The sequence below is a fragment of the Apus apus genome, chromosome 1 (assembly GCF_020740795.1).
Source record: "Apus apus isolate bApuApu2 chromosome 1, bApuApu2.pri.cur, whole genome shotgun sequence".
Taxonomy (NCBI): Eukaryota; Metazoa; Chordata; class Aves; order Apodiformes; family Apodidae; genus Apus; species Apus apus.
The window spans coordinates 136,573,823-136,597,287 of NC_067282.1; the positions used below are offsets into that span (position 1 = coordinate 136,573,823).

At 38.3% G+C, this 23,465-nt stretch overlaps 1 protein-coding gene across 3 annotated transcripts in view; it reads right to left on the reverse strand.

The window, feature by feature from the left end:
• SOX5 (SRY-box transcription factor 5) overlaps nucleotides 1-23,465 on the reverse strand; it is a 631,122-nt gene that overhangs the window by 439,358 nt on the left and 168,299 nt on the right. For 2 of the 3 annotated variants that reach the window (XM_051632706.1, XM_051632698.1), the window contains exon 3: nucleotides 13,146-13,202. The exons of the other annotated variant lie outside the window; for it this stretch is intronic. The gene's annotated coding sequence lies outside the window, so the exon portion shown is untranslated. The remainder of the gene's footprint in view (nucleotides 1-13,145; nucleotides 13,203-23,465) is intronic. 3 annotated transcript variants of the gene reach the window in all.

Sequence of the window (23,465 nt, forward strand, 5' to 3'; positions counted from 1 at the left end):
TTTCCATCTTACTAGCGTAATCAACATTGCCTTTTGTGGTTGATACCTGAATATCACTGCAATGCACTGAAGTAATGGCTTCTTTAGTTACTGTAAACTTTCAGACAAAAGTTGCATTAAGATATGAAACAGAAAGAATGAATACAAACAGTAATTAGAAATGCAAATTTTATCCTTCCAGTCTACACATGAATAACATATTAGAACAAGTATCATGACTATTCAATGACATAATAGTCTTTGGAGAACATACCGCTAAAGAAAGGAGAAAACAGCACTGTGTTTGAGAGTTTAATGATATAAACAGATTAGACTTGCAAAGAAGGTGAGGCAGACAGAGAGGAAACTCAAGAAAAAACCCCACACATGCAGAAATCCCCCAGAGCAGGTTGCTGGAAGACCCAGGTCTCCACAGTTCCAGCTCAGTGGCTTCTCCCCAAGAGAGAGCCTCCCCCTAAATTGCAGAATGGAACCAAACTGATCTGCAGGGCTTCTGTGGAAAATCAGGAATAGAAACAGAAGTCTCCTTTACTTTAATGTATTGGTGGCACTAAAATTCACTTCCAATTCTAATGTACTGGTATTAAACTTATCATTTTATCATTAAGATCATTGTTTTCCCCACACATTCGCAATAGCATCCATCATGACAGTATTGGAGAGCTTTCAACATCTCCATTTCAGTTAAATGAATTGCATAAATCCTCCTATTTCTACAGAGGGCGAGAGGCACAGAGGATAAGATGTTCTTAGCAGAGCTTCTGTAAAGTTAAAGATGCACAAATCTGTAGAGTTAAAGATGCATGGACTGCCTAAATGTGATTAACTATCTTCAGCAATACCAAGCAGCAAGCATTAATGTAAAATATTTTTTTTTTTAAAAAATCTTTACCAGCAGAGAGGAGTATGTAATTTCAGCTGTTTCTATGGATTTTAATTGATTTTTAATCTGCTGACGGTAGACTGTAAATAACTGCTCAAAGCACACACAAGTGCAAGTCAATAGGAAGTTTTATTAGTTTGCTTTCAGAGAATTATAGGAGTGATCGAAGGACTCTGAAGCACACAGAGGCCCACAACCTGAATGGTTTCTCTTCTCCTCACAGGCTGTTTGAACACTGCCTCCATAAAGGTCCAATTCAGCCAGAATTTACATTTGACTTCCACACCACAGATGCCTCGGATGGCTGCAAAGAAAGTGCTAACATTTTCTTTTTTTTCTTTTTTTTTTTTCTTTTTTTCTTTTTTTTTTTTTTGTAGAATAGGGCCCTAATTCATTGGCAAGGCAGCCAGTAAAAGCTCTTGTATACAGCACACCTCACCTATAAATCATTTCAGAGTTTCAGAAAAGGCTTGGAAACAAATAATCCCTTTTGTTTTTTTCTTGTTTTTACTTCTGTAGTGAAAAGTAAGGAAAGGCTTGTGCATGTAAAAAAATTACTTTTTCCACTTATTTTCATCCCTTTAAATGGCCTACTGTTTATATTTTTATACTGGCATAACCTGCAAGTGCTCCCAACACCATGTTCACATTTTTTTCTTCATATCAATTGTCTTGCTGCCCTAAAGCTTGCACTATCTGTGATCCATGAAAGATTAAGACCCCTGCAATATTCTTCTCAGCTGGCTCCCGTACCTTCTTCCCTTTCCATGTCCACCTGACTTCGTATGTTGAAAACAGGTCAACAAATAAATGAAGTTTAAAAAGTCAAGACAAGAAATGCCTTTAGTTAATCCAGGCTATCGAAGTTGGAGAAGAAAAGGACAGAACACCCTTCCTCATAACCAGCCTGGGTAGCACCTCTGCTTCTACCTCCCCTCCCCAGCAATGAACACACCCAGTGATAAACACCTCTCTGCAACACACCTATATAGAACATCAACACCCTTGATGTTTTGGAGATGTCCTTAGAATAGTTATGCTTAGTCTCTCTATCTCATCTCTTGGTCCTACAGCTTGACATTAGATTTTATGTGACTCACCCAGAGGTGGAAAGTAAGAGAACAGTCTGCAGCAGAAGTTCAGCAGAATACACTGTCAGTTCCACCAACCACCACAGACATTCAGAAGGTTGCTTCAGCATCTTGCCTGTAATTAAAACTGACTACTAAAGAAGGATTTGCATACAAAAAAAACCCCACAACAACAACACTCACAAAACAAACAAACAAAAAAACACAACCAAAAAATAACAACAAAAACTAAAACACAACCAAAACCAACAGCCAATTTTCTTAGGCAACCTAAAAGATCGTAAGGAGGGTAGGACTATTATGTCCTGCTGATCTGCTCACATGGAAAAAAACCAAACCCAAACATAAAAAAAGGAAGCTCTTTAATTGAAAACAATGGCTCAGCACAGAAGAATGAAAGGAAATGAGAAAAAATGGTCATAAAACCTACATACACATCAAACACAAAACCTCTATTTGAAAGGACTTTGGCAGTTGTAAAATACACCCTGCAATGATTCGCTATCATTTAAGCAGTCAACTGTACTTGATTCATGGGTCCTGTGCATTATCAAATTTGTAGATTAACTGTGTACTAGAGCAAAGATGACTGAAGTCACACAGTATAACTTGTACCACTCACATCATCAGTGATAAGAGTAAGTTCCAATTACGCATCTCTTGTGGTGGTGGAAGATGACATATTTTATCACACATTACAAAGGCATAGGATTCTTTAGGGCAAAAAAGGAAATCATACCATTGCAGAAAAAAACCACTAAATAGAAAAACTAGAAGCTATTGAGATTAGAATATTACCCATTTTACCTTCTTTATCAAGATAAATTTGTTACCTAATGACACAGAAAGACAGCATCATGGTTTCATGCCTAATTTGAGAAGAAAATATTTAACATAAATAATGTTTATGAAGATGTGTCTGGCCCAAATTCCATGAGGGTCTTAGCATACACTTAATGTGAACTGCAAAGAGAAACACCAGTGATGTCCTCTTGTGGTTCATTTGCCCCATGGTACTTCTTGAGAGTATGTTTTTATTTGATCACTGTTAATAGATCTTACACACAAAACTGAGCCCACAGATTGCTCACGGGATTATTTACTTTGGTGATTATCTACACACCATCAGTCAAGAAGTGTTATTTCTGACTTGTGAGTGGTTAGCACATATTCAAGAGAAGAACACCACATACAATGCCAATGGAGATATTTCTCAGGAAATGCTTATTAGGCCGAAGTCCTCAACATTTTTAAGGGACTGTAGCTGTTGCAACGCTTAGCAGGCAGCTGCCAAATCCCTCCCAAACAGCAAGTTCCTTGACTGCACATAAGAAAAACAAAACTCTTGGGACAAGATAACTTCCTAATGACATTCTGCATTATTTGACTGTCTCAAGTTAATTCCTTGGATAGGTTCATACACATAAAAGTGTACTTCAGCAAGACAATTATTCTTCTGTTCTGTTTTGACTACAAAATAAATAGTTAAATCCACTAGTCACTGGGTCATGAAACAATTTGTTGAAATAATGAATTCAAATATACTAATAGGATATAGAGGTTCACCATTAATTGTTTAATCCATAGCTGCATAATACTGTACTGAATTATTTTCCCCACTTTTACCCCTGCTAGGAACTGACACAAGTACAGTAATTAAAATAAATTTCAACACAGCCATTTGGAAAATTGCCAACATTTTCAAGAACTTATAATTTTCTTCTGCTCGCCTTTCCCCAAGATAAAATACAGCTTTGACATCTTGGTAAAAAAACAGTTACAAACTCTTACTTATAATTTAGGAAAAAATCACTGGTTTAATCATGACCTTTCATGTGTCCTTAATTTGGAGCGGAAGGGCGGGGGAAATTGGCCACTTACAGGAATAATCCTACTGGGATTTCTTCTCACTGATTGACAGCCTTTTGTAGGTAAACACATTCACAATTATAAATAAAAACTACCCCTCTCAAAATGGCAGAACTTATCCTCCATCAAGCAAGATGTGCTTGGAGCAAGCACAGCTTTCAGTGGAGATGGTAAAATGACCTCTGAAATATGTGATAAATATTGTCCATCTCAGCCACGTTTGACAAAAGGAAACTCCCAATTATTATTTATGTAATGCCCAGAATAGCTAAGTATTGGATATGCCATTGTTACAACAATGAAAAGCACATTAATAAAAGCTAGTGTTAATAGTACAGTAATATCATATGCCAATAGGCTCTCTTCAGTTTAAGATTACATCTGAATATGAGCTACTTGAAGAAAGTACAGCTAGACTATTTTCTGTAGTGTACTTACAGATATCTTCAAAACGTGACAGATCACTTCCTGTTTGCTATTTAAGACTGTACAAAAACTGTGCCTTGTTGGCATTTTTCTGAGCTCACAAGGAACCAGTTCGGTGAGCTAAACCAGCAGAAAATGCTTCAGTGTGTCCCAAAATCAGTTTACTGCCAGTTTAATTTTCTGGCTGGACTCGGGATGTGGCAGAAGATTCCAGTGCCAGGCAAAGGAGAGCTAAGGGATGACGTGGCCACGGCAGAAGAGCGGCAGAGCAGGGCTGTCCCTTTCTTCAAGCAGTAGGTGTGAATAAGAGCATTACCAAACCACATCCCAGAAGAGGACTTACAGTGACCTCCAGCTCTGCTACTGAAGCCTTCTGCAGTCTCTCTCTTGTGCTTTGATTTCTCTAAAGGCAAAATATCAAATAACACCTTTCTAAAGTAAGACCATGAGACCATGGGAACAATTAGGTAAAGTGCCAACAAAGCTTATCCTGGAACTGGCTGACCAGCTCCCTAATGTAGATATTTCTAGTGACATCTTGAATATCACGCCACTCTGCAAGAGGCAGAGAAGTGGAAAAATGCCTAGGTGGATGCATCATGGAGCAGAACTTCTAAGCAGCAAAAATTACTTCTAACTAAAGACTAGGAGGAGATAGAAGACTATTTCAAACTCCTTTATACATCACACCAGACACTTATTTCCAAAAATCAAAAGTAAAAAACAGAGCAACTTGACAGAAAAGGCTGTGTAATAATTGCACAAGCCCCACTCATTTTGGAGAGGGAAAGGCCCATTCTCTTTCCCCCTTCGTGGACTCCTCTAACCACTTCTGCTTCTGTACTGGAACCGCACCCAAGTCATCGGGCAAGACCTTCTCATATGCATGCAACCACACATACACAGTCACGGGCACTTCAAACTGGCTCTGTAAATCAATCACTGCATTACTAACATTCCTACAAACACTTATTTTCAGACACCTAGTATAATGTATGAGTTTTACTGTCTTGAAACAGGCTCGGAAGTTTCACAAGCCTTCTGAGAGAAAGGTTGGGGTTTCCCCTCTCCCTCCCGCCAGCACACCACCTCCTGAAAGCCAGGGAGGCACCAAGCCGAGCAACTTGGAACAGAACCCGCAGCAGCAGATCAGCCCGGGCAGAAACTACACTTGTCTGTCTAGGTAAGATCCATGCCAGCCTTCCCGCTAAAATTAGAAAACGGGAGACAGTACCTTGGCTCCTGTCACTTGCTGGAGACAAGTCTTTCTGCAGCCAAGGGGCCACATTTTGATTTCTGCCTGCCAGCTCCAAGTCGCGGCACTACCTTGCTATCGGCTGGGCTCCTGGGCAGCAAGACCCCTGCCTGGCATCGCCTGCCTGCTCTGCCCTCTGCCAGGTAGAAAGGCCACCTTCTCCCCAAGCAGCAGAAAAAGGCTGAGCAAGGGTCAGCACAGCTGGAAATGGGCAAAACTCTGCAGGGGGAACAACAATTTTCCTCTGCTGCAGATTCAAACTCCAGTCTAGCTAGGTCGAAAAGTAAATGCAGCGTGGAAGAAGCCGTGCTCGTAATTCACACAGTTATATCAATATCACTTTTTAATCAAAAGATCTCAACCTCTTTCACATAGATCACAAACACTAAGCGTCACAATGTTCCTGTGACAGAGTTATGAATTATTGTGCCCACTTTTATTAAAAGTATTTAAGTTGATCTATTGCCTATGTAAGTTACAGATATATTCTACTGTCACAATCTCAAACACATTGATCCTCACAAATCTTCTCCAAAGTAGGGAAATGCTATTTTCTCCATTTTGGGTAATTGGAAACTCCGGTGCAGACAGACTATGGCCAGATGTAAATGATCTAAAAATCCACCTAATCCCTGGGCCTCCACTTTCGACTGGCTAGGTATTTCTAAAGACATCCACTAAGAAAACATTAGGCTAGGGATTAGGCAGAATTTAGACTTAAATTTTGGTTGAAAATTGCCCTTAATGCATTTGGGTATCTTTCCTGCTGTAGCTCCTTGCAGCCAAAGTACACCACATAGCTCCCAGCTAGGAGCTCTGGCTGCAGCCCAGCACCACAGGGGATAACCCCACATGGGTTCAGCTCTGCAACCAGGGCTTCAGACAGTCAGTTCTGAAAGCAGCAACCCTTCCTTCATCCATAACTAAAATTGAAAATATACAAATATCCATAATAGGAATAAAAATAAAGTTTTCATTATAACAAAATGCCCATCCTGTCAGTTAAAGATCCAATGCAGAGAAGATACCTCTTCATGCGGAAAAAAAACCCAAAAGTTGCTCTCCTCCCTCAGTTGCCTCATCTTCCTTATAATAAACTCTTTTGTGATTATTAGAGAGGTTCAAACTGCAGAAATAATGCTGAGAAGAAGAAACACGGAGGCTAAGTTTTTAATTTAATTTTTGAAAGTGAAAAATCTCGTGGGCAAAAAATGACACCTCTGCTCTTTCTGAGCCATAGATGGGTTGAAGCACTTAGTGTTCAGCTATGTCTATATGTACATTATAAAGTTACTGTGCTGTTACAATTTTTATTGACAAACCTCTACAAAGAACAGTGTTTTCTGTCAAAAATGAAATGCAGCATGTTGACGCAAACAGAAAAAAAGATGCTACTCACCCTACTGTTTTAAGTCCACACTTAACATAACAATCATTAGATTGTTATATTAATATAAAAAGGTTGGTAAACAAAATACTGCTTTCAGAAAATTATACAAAACCCATCTTCTTTTTTTAAATATATATTCAGTTCTCATTTACTGTTATATTTGACACAAATGAAACTAAAACAGCATTTTAAGCTCCTGGAAATGACAATATCATGTTATCCAGATAAGTAACACAAAGCTATTATTGACATTCTGATAGCACCTGCTTTACTGGTAAAGGAAAATTACCTGTAATGCATAGTTTAAATAATTACTTTTAAACAAAAGCTTATTTTCTACACCGTTTATTTATCTTCCGAGACCAGCTCAGCAGGCCTAGGTATTTTATTAAAATTGCCTTCAGACTGCTAATGGTGAGGTGTGTGCTAGCACAGAAGAACGGATGGCCATTTGACTCCTGTTCCTAATGTTGGGAGTCCATCCAGACACCTAAGAGCCAGAATTCTGCTGTGCATTTCAGTATGTTAGCAACACTTGACTTGCTAATGATACTGGCAACAGCATTTCAGGATGATGGGTCAGACAAACTGGAAAGCTTACAATTGTGCTTACAGCAACAACAAAAATCTGAAATCCCTTTTACTGACATTTCACTTGATATCAAAACTCGCGACTGGAAATAATTTTGCAAGCTCTTGCCCAATATTTCTTCGTTCTCTTTCTCTCACGCTCAACCTTGGATGGTCTCTGTGCCATATCAGGAAATGGAAGAACAACTGCTAGCTGCTCTGTGGTGAGTTTATGTGGCAGATAACCAACACAAATCACCCAGATAACTTTCTGGTAGATCTTGTTTCCTCTCAGAGGAAGCCACAGTCAAAGTGTGCTTTGATCCACGAAGCGTAGGCACTGAAACCCGAAGTCCTCCTTCCGGTGAATCTATGGAGCAAACAGACACCTGCACCTGTGGCTGCACCTACAAGCCCTGGGTGTCCGTCTCACTTGCCCTGTGGGAACAAGAGGGGTCCAGCTTGGTTTGGTCACTTTATTCTGTGACCATCAAGCCTTTCATGTGAAAAGCGAGCACATCTACATTCTTGCATCCTTACTCTGACCAAGTTAATTTCCTTGATAAATCATTCTATGTTTATAATGTGATTACTTATTCACACAGTTACATTAATCTGTTTAACATATTTTTCTTTAAAGTAATTAAAACTCTAGAAATCAAAATCTATGATTTTTCACCCGAACAAATACCATAAATGTTACTTACACTTCAGAACAGAACTTGGGAGATGAGGTGGTCTCTTTCCTTTGTTGAACAAATATTTAACCCGAAGAAGAAAAGCAGACAAAAACTTCATTTAGCTTTGTAAATGATCTTGATATTGGCCAAAGAGAGAAGGCAAGATTTGTCCACTGCATTGATCCTGTATTTTGCTGAAGCTTAACAGATTCACAGAACTGTCATTTGCTGTAATTTTAACTAACTTTTAAGTGACGCTTAAGAAAACCGTGAAAAATGTTCACTAGCTGATTTTCACAGGTTCTGATGTGCCCACACACCACGTCAGCTTCAGAAGGAGACTTAGTCACTACCTCAGAAAAACAGGCCAGATGTACAGTGCTTCCAGGTAAGCTGGACCAACACCTCCCCGTATAAAGCAACATTACTAAACACACACAGAAAGCAGGAAAGTCAGATAAAACTATTGACTCTTTTTTTCCTAAATAAAGACCATTTCCTCTTTCAGAAAAAAAAAATTAACAAGCAGTTAACACCCACACATAAGCCTCAAAGCCAAAAAAAGGCAAACCTTTTGAGAAACTGTGCCCCTCAGCTGGCCCAGCTACATCAGGGCTGGTTAGATCCCACAGACCAGTCATGGAAACAGTTATGGGACTTCCCATAAGGAAGCAGGAATGAAGTATTCGAGCTTTTAACTACTCATTCACTTATTCATACACCTATCACAAAGTATACCCCTGTGGAGGACACATACATTAAAAAAGAAAAACCAAAACCAACTTGTTCCAGGAGGAAGACAGATGAATCACTTATCTTCAGGCGCATCTTCACAATGCTTCACAAATCTTCACAATTTAATAATGGGAATTTTTCTGTTTTAAAAAAGTGTTTCTAAAGAAGAAGCAAAATTAAGAGCAGAAAGATTACTAGGAGCACACCAAGCTAAACTAAAGAGGTAAAAAGAATCCAGTCACGCACACAGAAATTTGCTCTATTCCTGAGGATATCAGGAACAAGCCATAACCCACCAAATTACAATTTCAGGTCCCAAGCAAGGTGATCCAAGGCATTTTTAGGTTTATGACATTTCTCTATGAGTCTAGTGCCACTTTCTCACTCCCAATATCATCTCAGATGCCCTAGCAACACTGCTTTTATAAAGTCATCACATTTGATCAGACATTTACTCTGCTGTTTCTCAGAGCCACATGATTTTCATTGCTTACAATATTTAGGCAAGACATCACCACTCATCCTACCTAATGTGACTCCCAAACCCACCAAGATTACCCAATCTGGTCTCAGTTGCATTGAAACATTTTATTTTAAAAAGAGAGACAAACCAATAGTTTCTGCTCGTCAGAATGGCACACGAGAAAAGACATTACATGCATGTTTGCTGGTACACTCAGATTCTTTAGTTAGCATTTCCTATTTGGTCCCATTCTCATGGATATATCAGTGAATGATTTTAGCTTGTCATCTAGGTGTAGTCATCCACTGATTCTCAACTACTCAAGCAACTGCTGGATGTAAAATGAAAGGACAAGAACCTTATCCTAAACCTCTTCAGTGCTGTAAAATCATCCTAACTCCTTTTTAGGTCACAGTTGTTGCAGCTGAAATGCAAAGATGTAGCAGTAAGCACCCTCACATATGAATACTCCAATAAAATAACACCATACGATTTGGACTTGTTCCTTTAATATAAATATGATCCTCTTTACACACCTGGTGGGTCTACTGATCAATCATGGAGAGGTACCCACTCAGAAGCCACTCTTGCAAACAAGCCTCAGTCCTGGAGTTTTATAAAAACTAGCACAAACCCAACCAAAACTAAAGCCATGCATGCAAATAAAAGATTCAGATCTCAAAGTTCAGGATGACACAGAAAACAAATGGTGTGCAAGAACGGGGCTTCCTCCCTCTCACTGCCACACTCAGAAGTGCATGCAAATATTGTGAGCTTGCAGATTCCCAATTTAGCAGTTGGTTTCATTTTGAGACCTTTGTGGAGGGGAAGTAATAAAGTAACAGCAATTCCTCCCAACCCACTTTTCACCACTGCAACACAGACTCAAACTTTCAGGTTGACCAAAAGCTTATCTGCAACAGAAAATGGGATTATAATGAGAATTTGCCTGAGAACATTTATATTATTTACCAAACTAGGAGCAAAATCTGAGTCAGACATACACCTTTAGAAAAACTCCTTCTCATTGTTTCACAGAGCTATGGTCTCTGGTCTGCAGTGAGAATCCAAACTGCAGACTACAGATTTAATGTACTTTAACACATCTGCATGGAGGAAGTTTATGCAACTGCACCAATACCCACCCTTTCACCGGCCGTGGCATAACGAAAATCATACAGAGGGAAAAAAATCATAAAAATATATACATTATTTGGGAAAAGGTTGAATAATTTGGTTTTTAATGACATTAAGACAACCTATCCAGAAAAAAAGAACAATATCCCCCCTTCTCTCAATCTTTGGCTGCTATTCCTTTTCATCAGTAAGACAAGTTCTGCCACATGGTTCAAATTTTTTATAGATCAATCTTTCTACTGTCACTCAAAAAAAAATATTATGTTAAATTAAATTGCGGGGATAAACAAGGGAATATAAGTCTATATGTATATTTGTATATACACGAACATGCTGTATTTGACAGTTGTCTTCACCTTTTCCATGTCACTTGCTACCACCTCAACTGCAAAATCTGCATAATGGGATCAATGTTTTTCTATTCTTAATTGCACTCATGGTCCAAATTTGATGAGAGTTTACAATAACATAATGCTCATATGCTAAGGAACTATATTAATGAATCCCTCACTATTCCTATTGTGTGAAAGGCACATCCAGGAAAATAAAGAGGAGCACACGAGAAAAAAATTATAAATATTTGAGAGTTGAAGGAATCCTGATCAAAGGCAGGGGAAACATAGGCTGAGTCTGAAGAACTATCTGAAGTCTGCCATACTTAAACTACCAGTTCCTAGCAGACAACTAAACTGTTATGAAAAAGCACAGAAACAGAGCTTTAATACTAAACATATGACCTAGCACACACAGGGAGACAGCCTGATGCATTACACTGGTTTGCTCAGAGATGATGTAACTTCACAGCAAAAGCCAGATGTCATTATACAGTTTTGAAAATTTCGAGAAGCCAAGAAAGCACTCACAGATTAAAAGAACAAAACAAACACAAAAAGCATCCAAACCCAGGAGATAAATTCTTTAAAACCAAACAACACATCCCTAATCACCTTCATGCACAGCTTGTTAGAGGTCTATTAGTGACATAGACAGTGAAAATACAAATACTTCATTCTCAGAAAAATTTTGCAACTAAAATTATTTTTTTTTCCAGTGATGCCGTTTAGTCTGCATTGATGAATTTTCTCAGAAGTGCTCGGGGACTGAATTATTTTAGATTAGAGAATTATTTCAGATTAGAAATTTATTTATTCTTTTATCAGCCACGAACTTCTTTTGACCTCTGTGTTTGAGCCAAACTTGCTCTGTGTGCCTGTAAACTCTCAGTCACAGGAGTCACACATTCCTCGTGTTATGTGTTGCTAGAAGCCCCCTCCATAAAAGCAGTTCAGTGCCATCATACTGAAGGCTGTGCAGATGAGTAAGGGAGGCACTTGCAGCCCCACGGAGCTTATTATCCCTGTGTCAGACAAAGCATGACAGGTGGACCCAGCAGAGAATTTCAAACAGGGCAATATTCTTTTTGGTGTTATTTACATCCTCTGGATCTCTGAATATTAATATTTAAATGTATTCTCACAAATTTATAGGACGGGGAAGAAAATCAAGGACTCTTGTTACAGTGTGCTATGAGGATGAGGCAGGGAAGCAGAAATACATCAGTCACTCCCTGTTTGGATAAGTTCTGTCTTTTAAGACAGAGTGACAGGGCCAAGTACTGCAGTTTCACTCAGGCACATCTTATGTATCAATAGCTTAGCCTCAGTAAGAACCCAGAAAAGACTGCAGGACAATTTATATAATTGACTGAATCAGTAGTTACACCTGTTATTAAGATTACTTGACACAAGCGATTAAACAACTACCTGCAGTTGTTCATACCCTGCCAATATTTTGCCATTTCAGCTGATTTATCTATGATGCATGACTGCCTCAGGCTGAGCAGTCTGGAAATGGGACAACTTTTTCCAAGAACAAGGTTATGGAATATTACACTTAAAATTCTTCGAGCTCATCCTCTGAAAAAAAGCTCTGGCACTTCAAGCTTTGGAGGAAGGCTTTAAATCTGACAGCCTGGCTGTAGCTTTTGTCCCTGAGAAAAGCCTTTTGCACTCAGATGTGCCTCAAATAAACCCTTAGAGAACTGCAGTGTGTAAAGACAGTTCCTAACAACAACAGCAGACTTTCCAAAGTTGTTACTGTGCTTTCAGTACAGTTTTTATTTGAAAGCAAGTGTTGCATCTGTATTTCACCTCCACGCCATTTAAAAAACATGTAGAACAGGAAATGAGGCTAAAGTAATCAAGTGAGTCTTCAAAGAAGAATATGCAGTGAAGTTACAGATATCACACAAGGACCTTCAGAAAGCATTTCTTGAAATAATGCAAACACCAGCTGTCCACACAACACAGTTGTTACCCTTAAACTGGGCAACTGTGTCCAATTATCTCATATGCACTGCTGCTTATTACAGTTTCTCATTAGATATTTCTCAGGCTTTATCGCATTTCTCCTCAAGTTGCCTTCCTGCAGCAGGGAAGCAGTTCTGCCTCGTCACAGGTGAGGAACCCACAACAGGAGCATTTGCCCGTGGTTGCACAGAAAAAGTTTGTGAAGGAACCGGAAACTCAACCTGACTGTCCAGGTCCTGGGCCAGCCTTGTCTCCCAGAGCTAAGCCATCCTTCTGCCAATTCACATCAGCACTTCTAGAAAAGCTTTGCTGGAAAGCAAGAAAACACACCTCTTACCTGCCAAGTATCCCAGCTTAAATTTTCAACTCCTTTTATTTTCTTCTGCTTCCAAGACTGAATGCAGGGAAAGGAAAGAAAAGAAAAAAGATACATTAAAGGAAGAGCCACAACTATCTAAATTCAAAACCTTTTTCATATTCACTCTACATTTTATCCTGAGCAAAAATCTCAAAGAAATAAGAGGGGTTTCTCCATTCAGTTTTCCACAGAACTCAGGTCAGGCCCTTAGCAAAGACCTCCCTGAAATACGAGATGTTGAACTTGAGGGTGAGACATGAGGCGTATGGAGGACAGGGGTATCTCGTTAGAGGAAAACTAAATTAAGGGAAGCAATGTGTATTAAGGAAAAGACGGGGATTAGGATTCCAGTACACGAAGGTGCTTAATCACAGAGCTGTAGGAATACATGTAACTTTAATTAATTAGACAACTCTACTCAGATGGACACAAACTCCTTCAGGGTCTGCAGAGGTGCAAAACAAGGAGAGGGGTAAGTGAGAAACTGAGCCACAGTCAGCTGAAATGGATAGAAAGATTGACAGCAATTTCAGTGGACTTTGGATCACAGCCAAAGCAGCAGAAGAAAATAAGACAGAGCAGGAACAGTGAGAATAAACAAGAGAGAAGATTAATAATTACAAGAAATTATTACTACAATTTAAGAATAGCTGGGGAACTGTAGCTGGGTTAGACTCAGCTCTTCAGGCTGATAAATGCTGGCTTGCTCCATCAAAATCAATGGACTAGTTTTGGATTTACATCAGTGTAACTAAGAACAAAATCAAATTAAGGAGCACAGAGTAACTGGGGAAAAACCAAGCATTATTGAGCGTTCCAACACTGGGAGGCACTCAGATACTATAGTGCTGAAGGCCATGTTAGTAGATTGATTAAAAGATTGATCCATCAGTAGGAAATTTATGCAATAACGGGAGGAAATAGAGAGCTCTACGTCAAGATTACTAATGAGCTATTATTCATATTTTCCTGCATATTATAAACATACAAAGGAGATGCTTTATAGAACTTGCAGTAAAAATAATTACAATTATTTCCCACTCTTGAGGTCAGTGCTAACATAAAGGTGTTTTGTAAAAGTATTTTTAAAAAGTTTTTAACCAGAACTTTCATGTTCTTATTTAGATTGTGTCATCTTCGAGTCTTACAGACTAATACCAAGCTCTACAAAAACTAAACCCAGACCTATTTATACCAGGAGACATGCACTATTTTTCTTGGAAGAACAACTGAGATTTTCTCTACACTTCATTGTTAGGCTCATTGTGAGTTTTGTGTATGACAGTATGAAAGTAGCAGTTTCTTTTCAACAGTTTCATGCTCCCACAAGTACAGATCAGTTTCTTTCAGACATCTCCACTTTCACTGATGCACTGCTGTTCCTTATGTCATGTACATGCTGCCTGTGTTCTAAAAAACACAAACCTAAATAAAAATTATAGCTCTGACTTAAGCTAATATTTCTTACCTTTTATTTACTTATTTCCTTCTATAATCACTGCAATTATCATGTTGTAACCACGTCATTACCACGGGGATTTCAAATTAACATTATTTGGTTTTATTACATATATATATATATATAAATTCTAACTAAGTCTCCCTTTTATTTCCATCTTTAGCCCACAAAATCCACCCATATCTGATGATAACTAGAACAAAATGAGCCACACTTTGGGACTGTCACCCACATACACAGGCTTTTTTTCACTTTTTAGTAGCTGGCCTACAGGCACAAAGGAGAGGTGGCTACTACTAGCAACCCACAGAAATCTATTTAATCTCAAATTGTAGAGATTTATGTCTAAAGTGAAATGAGGTTCTATCTGGTTCCTGTTCTCACAGGTAAACTTTGACTAGTAACTGCAAGTTCAGTCCCTATATTCCAACTAGTAATCAGACCATTAAAGAAAAATTTATCAAGTAAGCTTATAAAAGATAAAATAATTTTACTAAGGCCTTTTAAGGGAGAATAAGTATTTCCCTTCAGAGAAGATTATGTCCTTGGCTAGATTATTTTCTCAGAGGATATATCCAGACTTTCCAAAACATAAGACAACTTTAACCTCAACAAAAGGAAGTACTTCCTATAATGCTGTGGAGTAGAAAGTGGCAAGCTACACCTTCCCATATAGATGGTGAATTTGTGTTTCATATATGTGTGTTTATAACAGCGCTATGTCAAACATAGCATGACACACTCCAACCTACCATTCTTCTCATAGTTTGTGTAACACTGATGAGTGAAAAGCCACAGGTCCTATTCCAGGGACTAATGATCAAAACTGCCATTATTATTATTATTACTATTACTAGTCAACCCACTCTTAACAACAGCTTGAAAAAGAAACAACCGTTTTAGAGCATTTTCCTGGGAGTTACATGCTTTTTGATTCCCAACACTTGACTGCAGCAGGATCAGAAAGATATGATCCAAAACACTTTGGGAGGGAACTTCAGAAGGTTCCACCTGAATATTTATTTGAGAATGTCTTCTCAACTTTACTCAGAGATTAAGCTCTCAACTATATTATGAGAAATTTATTACAGGTTAGTAAATAGGTCACTAATGCTTATACCTATGATCAAAAACTAGAGCTCAGTGTCTTGGGTGTAACAGTATTTGTACTTTGGAGATATCATCTGCTGCATAGAGGAAATTGAGCAGAAAACTTGTAAGTTACCACCTCCCAAAAAGACACAATTAAAGACATTGTGGAAGGTTTACAGTAAGACCCATGCAAAACTTTCACCACAAAATGTAAAAATCCCTCATGGTTCATTACAAATCTAAAAAACAAGACAGTCTATCAGCAAATAACTTTTACATGATGATTAAGAGTAATAAAACAGAAACTTAAGAAAAGTTCTGAAACTGAGAAAGAACTATGGTTTTAAGAAGAAAGTATTTGAAGTGTTTTCATATGCTGTGGCTAAAAGCCAGGGAAAAATAATATTTTTAGAAACTGAAAAGCATTTTGATAGGCAAGAACTGTTGCAAACCAGTAAAAAGAAGTGATTTACATATCCTCTTGGACATCCCCATATTCATCTTTAACAGCAGTATGTCTTCGGGTGCAAGGAAACAACTTGTCTCAACAGTTGAAAAAACTTCATAATTTAAGAGGATTTCAGGGGGTTCTTGAATTTTTTCAAAATTAAGCTAGAATTTAATCTATGTTCAAAAAGAAGGAGGACAAAACAAGCCACCTATATGAACACTCCACAAAACCAGGCTTCCTGGCTCTGTTTTTGTGGTCAGCAAAACTTTACTCTGAAAGCAGTCCCATCACTTCAGTGATTCCCCTCCCAAACAATTCTGGGCTTATTTTTCTGCTTTTCAAGTCCTACATAGTGACCTCTCAAACACAGGGGAAACAAAGTATAAAGCTAGACATTCGGAATCATAGAATCATTTATGTTGGAAAAGACCCTTAAGGTTAACAGCTGGACTCACTCTAACACTTAGAGACAATAACCATGTCTCTAAGTGCCACAACTACACATCTTGTAAATACCTCCAAGGATGGTGACTCAACCACTTCCCTGGGCAGCCTGTTCCAATGCTTGACAACCCTTACAGTGAAGAAATTTGGACTTGAACATACAAAAGACCGGAAGAGCAGCTCAAGAGGAATAAACTGGTCTGTTCACCTCTGTGAGGTGTTAACACTGAATGATAATAACAGGGTCAAAGTTTTAACTATTTCAAGGCTTATGTATAAAAAAAGAACAGGTCATACAAAGGGCTACAGGAGTTCCTATTCTGATGTTACAGGCATGTGGCATTTGAAAGATAACCTGTCTAGCTTCCTCCCATCTAACAAGGAACAATTCACAGAGGCTAACACAGTACAACAACTGCCCAAATAAAAGAGGGATGAATTCAAATGGCTCAACAGAGTACAAAAATAACATCCCACTTAAGCAACTTGCACAAATGGAGCTGTTTTTGTAGGGAACCTCAGAAGGCTATTTACACCCCTTTCTAGCCTCCTCTGCTCTCACTGCAATACTTGTACAGAACATGTCTTAACTCAGATACGGCAGAACCACTAATAATCTCTTTGCACTCTGGGCAAGTTTGGCTAATGAATTAAAAGAGAGCAGAAGCAAGCCACATTCTGACAGATTTTTAATATTCTCATATTTTCAAGAAATGATTTAATTGTAATTAATATTTACTTTGTTGTGTATTTTTTGTTGAGTCTTTAAAGAACTGGGATCCCTTTGGGATACACAGCACTATATAAATGTAAGTTATCAAATAACAATCACTGGTCATTTAATTTATACAATAGCTATCTGATTATACTTAAGAAGGTAAAGCTCTAATAAAAAATGATTATATATCATCTAAAGTAAAGGTATTTTTCCTCAGTTCAAAGAACCCAAAGTTCTTTGCACTGAGTATGCAAGTGCCCTGCAACACCTGATCAGCAACTGGATCCTGTATAAGTACCAAAATCAGCTAGGACTTTTGCTGCTACTTTCAATGGAGAGGTGACAGGACACTAGGCAAAGAGTTAAATATCTTGACAATTCTACCCTTCTGAAGAAGTAAAATTCAGATTTGTTTCCCAAAATAATTTGATAGAGCATACACCCCTATCCTAGTATTGACCCTGAAGTGTCTATAACAGTAATTTTTGCTGTATCACCAGTTTCTACATATGCTGTATTTCTCAGCAATTATTTCAAGGTAGCACAGAGATCCTTGAGCTTACACTAAACCAGTTAACTTGGTGGTATTGCAGGAAAGTGGGCACAGCACAGAACCTGAAGAAGGTGACTGACCCTTCCTCTCTGTGGTCAGAATTCCCAGCCTTCTCCTTTTCTATGATATATCCACAGGGACACAACCTCTAAAATATTTGCCCTTAGTCTTGCACATTAAATAGCCCATGCAGCCATGAGAGACGTTTTAGGATGCAGTAGATTCTGGAAGTGCTGTTTTCAGGCATACTTCAAAACCTCAAAATCACACAATCAGCAATAAGGTATAGTGGCATTTTACAGACAAACTCTTGTAGGAGATTATTTACTTGGCTTTTAACTGTTAGAAATCACATCTTCAAGCTTTGAACTCACCAGGGAAAGAACTAATTTAGCTGAAAGTCTAACATATGAAATAACGACTCCAGGACTTAAGGTTAGAGAAAACCTTGCTTTTGCCCTCTCCTAATAAATACTACGAGACTGGCTGGGTGAGGTATGGGTGGAAACACATCTTTTCTGGCTGACCTCTGCCAAGTCATTTCCTTTGCTTCAGGTTTCTCATTTGTGGAACAAAGGTAATAGCATTAACCCTGTTAATGATAAATAGCATTGTAGATGGGTTTACGTTATATTTCAGTGATAACAGATGATTTTGTGGACCTTTCAGTATCAATTAAAAAAATAAAATCATTAAAGAGTCAATTACCAGTTGGCAAGTGATGACTAACCTAACTTAAATTCAGCTGTCCAGATTAAGAACACAGTCAGCTCAGGATCCTTCCAGCAAAGATGGACATACTGCCCTACCAGTTGCAAAGACTTAATGGGGGCTGAAAAATCTTTGCTGAAAAGTATCTCTCTGTGCTGACTACTCAAAAAGGCTCAGGTGACAACATTCAAAATCTAGTGACCTCAGAAAAGTACTTAACGTTACTTAGGATGAATCTCGAGCTATTACCTTGATTTTAATCAGTTCTGGATTCTTCTGAAATTTTCTGTGAAAAAAACCTAAAGTTTGATCTGAACTTCCTTCCTTTTCTTGCTTCAACCCCCAAATATATATATTTTTTTTGAGAAACTACAGCAGGTTTACTTTTATGTGAAAAATCTACTAAAAACTATTAACTTTGGCAAAAATCTTGAATAATTTCCCCCATTAAAATACAAATATTTTGTTCCAAAGCTGATATTTCAAAACAAAAGCATTCAATTTTCACATCAAAATTGTTTGTTTTAATTTTAAATTAAAATAACTGAAGTGAGAAAAGACCGCATATCTTTAAGAATTGGATGTTCTCTAAGATGTGTGCTAAGATCAAACTAGCTGAAGATCCCTTTCTCCAGCAAAGCAAATAACAACGATACACCACAGGCCCTTCACATATACTTAATGACTTCCATGGCACTCAGCCAATTTCCACCAGCTGAGAATCTGGGACAGAAGCCCCAGCTGAAATCAGGGCTCCCTTCTAGGAACCTCTCTATACACACAAAGCAAGAGACATCCCTCACAATACAGTTTGTAATTTAAAAGGACAGTATAAGCAAAAGATGAGAAGTAGGGATCATTGGGATCATTATTAAAAGGTGCACCAAGTGTCTGTCACAAAGTGACAAAGAAAACTGGGGAAAAGCAAGGCATGGATTTCTTGAATTCTGAGTCCCTAACTTATCCTTTCTTTCTTAAGGCCATTTTTTACAGTCAAGAAGGAAGTAACAATAAATTAAAAACAACCAATAGTGTTTAAGTACAGTAGTCACCCATCCAAACTCCGCATATATTAGCTAACTTTGATTTTTAAAGTGTTACCTGCTGATCTTTCCTGCTTTCTGGACTATGCTGTCTGTAGGGTTCCTCAGCTGCAGAAGGTGGTGGATGATCATACCCTTGTGCACAGGAAGCATTTCCCTGAAGTACAGGTCCTCCATCAGCACTGAGGCTGCCTGAGCCACCAGAAAGTGCTGCCTTTTGTCTGACACATATCTCTATAACATGTCAGCAGAGGAGCACGGGGTGCCCTCCATCAGTCAAACCACAATACACCCTGACACACCAGCTAGTCAGAATGAGTTGCAAGGCTCAGTCACAGGTTGGAAAAGGATCTGGAAGGTGTGGGGAGGAAAGGAGAGAAGCACAGCGGTGGTATAAGATCCATATTGTTGTTTCACTGGAAGGACACAGCGTGTCATAACGAATTACTGTTAATTTGCACCAGCAGTACAGTTAGATTGAGACCGGCAAGCGACGACAAACAGCACTTGCAAGATCACATAATGAGGGGGCAAGGCTGCTTCACTGGAGCCGCTTCACTCAATTAGTGGACAAGGCTTTTAATGCTGCTATGCGCAACCAAGGCAATTTTGATTACTTGGAGCTAAGTCTCCATTCAGAATGAGTCAGGAGCTGAAATGGGGTGGTTGGTGGTTTGGGTGTTTTTTTTTTTCTGTTGTTTTTTTGTTGTGTTTTGTTTGGTTTTTTTTTAAATATAATTTATCTACAGAGTATTTGAATAGTAATAAGCTGTCTGAAAGGCAGATGCAAGTAGCCTCTATCTGCATCTAAGTTATATTAAAATAAAATTTTAAAATAAGTTCAAGTAGTATATATTCTAGCAAATAAAACCAATAAAAAGATGCCAAGCTACCAATACTGTGCCAAAAGTCAGGGCCAAATTTTGCTCTTATTCACTGTGATTTAACTCTATAACTTTGCAAGGGGATTTTGGTAGAACAGCAAGAGTTTAATGACAGTTCTCTAGGCTTGGAGCAGCAGCGTGCTTTGCTTACATCCTCTTGTGCTAGGTTTACAGTTAGTGATTTGATGAATTCTGATAGCCAAAGACCAAAACTGCATTGTCTCCTGAGTAGTATACAAAATTTTCTATGCTTGTTTGTTTAACATGGGCTTTGAATGGTTGATGTTTAGGAAGTGTGATTTGACCCCAAGAAATTCACAAAACCTGAACAAAGTCTGTTAATCTTCATTAAATATTTCTAAATTATTACTGCTAATCTAGGTCCAAATCTTCCACTGTTGAAAGTGGAGCTGTAAAAATAACTGTGGTTTAAGAATACTTTTACTGGGCAGAAGAAGGTGCTGTGAGCAATTTAAAAGTAGATCCTGTGAACAAGATGCTACTGCCAAATTCTCCCTACTACTGTGTCTTAGGAATGAAAGTATCCACTAATATCAGGAAGACCTGAACTTAAACATGATTTGGAGCAAGGACCTGTGTTTGCACCATATCCTACTATCTGCCCTAACCCATGGTACATGAGGATCCACTTATCAGTCTTCCCAGTTGAAGCTCAGCATAAGCACATACATATTCCTTGGGACAGGGAGTGGACTCCAGTCACCTCTTTTCACAGGGATCAGCCTGCTCAAAAACCTACAGAATTATTTTGTTTATCCCTCCCTGAAGACGGATGCATGAGTGTACATACATACACACATACATACATATAGAGAGAGAGAGACTGAAAATGGAATGTGAGAAGAGGAAAAACTACATTCAAGACATTTCTTCAATTTAGGAGAAAAGCAGATAAGAACATGGATCTCCCCTGTGCCTGTGAACAGTCCTCATAACTGGGCTGTATAGTTACTGAGTCTTGGAAATCCCAAGAAATTAATCTGCTTAGTATCATGTTGAAATGAATAATTTTGATGTTCAGAATTTTATTTCTATCTTTATTTTGGCTAAAATTACGTATCAGATTTGACCCAAATTTCTGAAGAACTTCAGCTGCTTAGAAACTGAATTTTTTGATGCATAATTTTTTTTCTGTGGAATAAAAGTCTACCCAAATATGTGACATTTCAGTACTTCATTGGGATTTCTTACCAGTGGGTGGAGGGGATTGAGGGGGTGAGGTGCAGTTGAGAGAAAGGGACTCTTTATCAAAGAATCAAGAGAGATTGTTTATCACTCACACTTGTCCCTGTATCTGATCTAGCACTAAGCTGGATTTTTCCACAGGCCTCCGAAGCAGTGCACCCAAACTAACAGACCAAACATCTGATGCATTAAGGACACAGAGTGGATATGGGTTTTGCCTAAAGCACAGAACCAGGAACATTTGAAACTGTTTCATTACTCCACTCCAGTACAGCTATGTATGTATAATTTATTTAAGATTTGACTCGGCAGGATAGCTGCATGCAATCAGCATATTGTTTTTGTGAAGGTTCCCCCCCTATTGCCCCTTAGACAGATTTTAACTGTCAGTCTATTGGCCTTTTGAATTTTTGTTTTCATAATACCATAAGCTATTTGAACATACATTATTATATACTAATCATTGCTTGTCCAATTTTTTTGAGTCTTAAAGGCGACAGCAGTGAACAAGAAATGCAATTTAGTTAGAACTTCAAAGCAATGCTTCGTTATCATCCAAACTGGAGCCCTTTTATGCCTCTCTCTCTATTTGGTTTTAAAAGTGAAAGGAAACCAGTTGCTTAAATTTGTTCTTTCAAATTTCCACCCACCTCCTCCCACTCTCAAAGGAAGGTCTTTATGATAATATATAGGCTGATCTGGAGATCAGTCACAGATAGAGATATATTTACTATCCTCGGATAGTCATACTATTGCTTACTTTCACATGAATTAAAGATTGCCCAAATCCTGCCTCTGAACATTTCCAAACTTTAAAAAGATAGAGATCTATATTTGAATTTCATATCCATCTCATATCTCTATAGTGGGATGAACAAAAATATCTGATTCAATCACACCTGAACTCTATAAAAAACAGGATCTTTCAAGTTTTGATGTCATCCTGTGGACTTGGGTTTATAGTGAACCAGCCCTGAAAAACTAATACAGAATAGCCTTACTCCTCAATCATTCTTATTCATTTTCAGGACTGCCTTTGTATGGCTTAGCTTTGCTTTTGAAGTGGATTAAGCTAGACTCCATATGGCATTTTTAGTGGTGGAGCAAAGTGCCCACACCAGGAACTAGTGCAGAACAATATTGTGCTTCAATGCATAGCCAACCTTGTCCAATAATGACCTAATACAGGGTAAGCCTGAATAATGTGCTTGGGTATAACAAGATGCTCAGTGCTTGATGAAAAAGTTGTAGTGGAAAATGTGATGGTTTACATTGTGGAAAAGGTCATATTACTGTAGATATTCAGAACGGTCTCTATAAATTAAAAATCCACAGATGGGCCACATTGCATATGTCTAAACTCAAATCTAAAAATTTAAACTTAAAAGATTCTAAAATCCCTATGCTACAGGTGCAGTGGGGACAGCATCTTAGAACAAGCAGGATTGGCATGACAGACTTCCACTTTTCATATAATACCTCTCTTACCATTAACTAGCACTCCTGGTTACTCTTTCTCCCTCATCCTCTTACCCTTTCATCCCTTCTCCCTTTATTTTTGACCAAACAGTCCAGCTTGAATACTACATAACTTTTGTCAAAATCCATTTAGTTCCATGAAAAGTTACAAATAAGATTGTAAAGAGCAAACAACAGTACCTTTGATATTTAACTAAGAAACTATCAAAAAGGCAAAAGTTATTTTAAATGTTCACACAATAGGAAAAATTACCCAGGT